The following is a 1,971-nucleotide window of genomic DNA, read 5'->3' on the forward strand; positions in this document are numbered from 1 at the left end:
TTTCCATAGAAATTGTGAATTTTTTTGTACTAGTTCTGTGAAAAATGTCATTGGTAGTTTGATAGGGATTGCATTGAATTTGTACATTACTTTGGGTAGAATAGTCATTTTCACAATGCTGATTATTCCAATCCAATAACATGGTATATCTCTCCATCTCTTTTCATCACCTTTAATTTCTTTCATCAGTGTCTTATAGTTTTCTATGTACAGGTCTTTTGTCTCCTAGGGTATGTTTATTCCTAGGTATTCTATTCTTCTTGATGCAAAGGTAAATGTGAGGGTTTCCTTAATTTCTTTTTCAGATTTTTCTTCATTAATGTATAGGAACGCAAGAGCTTTCTGTGCATTAAGTTTGTATTGTGCTACTTTACCAAATTCATTGATTAGCTCTAGTAGCTTTCTGGTAGCGTCTTTAGGACTCTCTATGTATAGTATCATGTCATCTGCAAACAGTGACAGGTTTACTTCTATTCTGATTTGGATTCCTTTTATTTCTTTTTCTTCCCTGATCACTGTGGCTAAAAATTCCAAAACTATGTTGAATAATAGTGGTGAGAGTGGGCAACCTTGTCTTGTTCCTGATCTTAGTGGAAATGGTTTCAGTTTTTCACCTTTGAGAACGATGTTGGCTGTGGGTTTGTTATATATGGCCCTTATTATGTTGAGGTAAGTTCCCTCTATGCCTACATTCTGGAGGGTTTTTATCATAAATGGGTGTTGAATTTTGTCAAAAGTTTTTTCTGCATCTATTGAGATGATCATCATCTATTGAGATGATCATATGGTTTTTATCCTTCAATTTGTTAATATGTTGTATCACATGGATTGATTTGCGTATATTGAAGAATCCTTGCATTCCTGGGATAAACCCCACTTGATCATGGTGTATGATCCTTCTAATATGCTGTTGGATTCTGTTTGTTAGTATTTTGTTGAGGTGTTTTGCATCTATGTTCATCAGTGATATTGGCCTGTAGTTTTCTTTCTTTGTGACATCTTTGTCTGGTTTTGGTATCAGGGTGATGGTGACCTTGTAGAATGAGTTTGGGAGTGTTCCTCCCTCTTCTATATTATGGAAGAGTTTGAGAAGGATAGGTGTTAGCTCTTCTCCAAATGTTTGAAAGAATTCGCCTGTGAAGCCATCTGGTGCTGGGCTTTTGTTTGTTGGAAAGTGTTTTAATCACAGTTTCAGTTTCAGTGCTTGTGATTGGTCTGTTTATATTTCTATTTCTTCCTGGTTCAGTCTCAGAAGGTTGTGCTTTTCTAAGAATTTGTCCATTTCTTCCAGTTTTTCCATTTTATTGGCATATAGTTGCTTGTAGTAATCCCTCATGGTTCTTTGTATTTATGCAGGGTCAGTTGTTACTTCTCCATTTTCATTTCTAATTCTGTTGATTTGAGTCTTCTCCCTTTTTTTCTTGATGATCCTGGCTAGTGGTTTATCAATTTTGTTTATCTTCTCAAAAACCAGCTTTTAGTTTTATTGTTCTTTGCTATTGTTTCATTCATTTCTTTTTCATTTATTTCTGATCTGATCTTTATGATTTCTTTCCTTCTGCTAACTTTGGGTTTTGTTTGTTCTTCTTTCTCTGATTGTTTTACGTGTAAGGTTAGGTTGTTTATTTGAGATGTTTCTTGTTTCTTGAGGTAGGACTGTGTTGTTATAAACTTTCCTCTTAGAGGTGCTTTTACTGCATCCCATAGGTTTTGTGTCATCGTGTTTTCATTGCCATTTGTTTCTAGCTATTTTTTGATTTCCTCTTTGATATCTTCAGTGATCACTTGGTTATTTCGTAGTGTAGCCTCATTTGTTTAGCCTCCATGTGTTTGTATTTTTTACGGGTTTTTTTCCTGTCATTGAAATCTAGTCTCACAGCACTGTGTTCGGAAAAGATACTTGATAGGATTTCAATTTTCTTAAATTTACCAAGGCTTGATTTGTGACCCAAGATATGATCTATCCTGCAG

This window comes from Balaenoptera ricei, chromosome X (assembly GCF_028023285.1).
Source record: "Balaenoptera ricei isolate mBalRic1 chromosome X, mBalRic1.hap2, whole genome shotgun sequence".
Classification (NCBI taxonomy): Eukaryota; Metazoa; Chordata; class Mammalia; order Artiodactyla; family Balaenopteridae; genus Balaenoptera; species Balaenoptera ricei.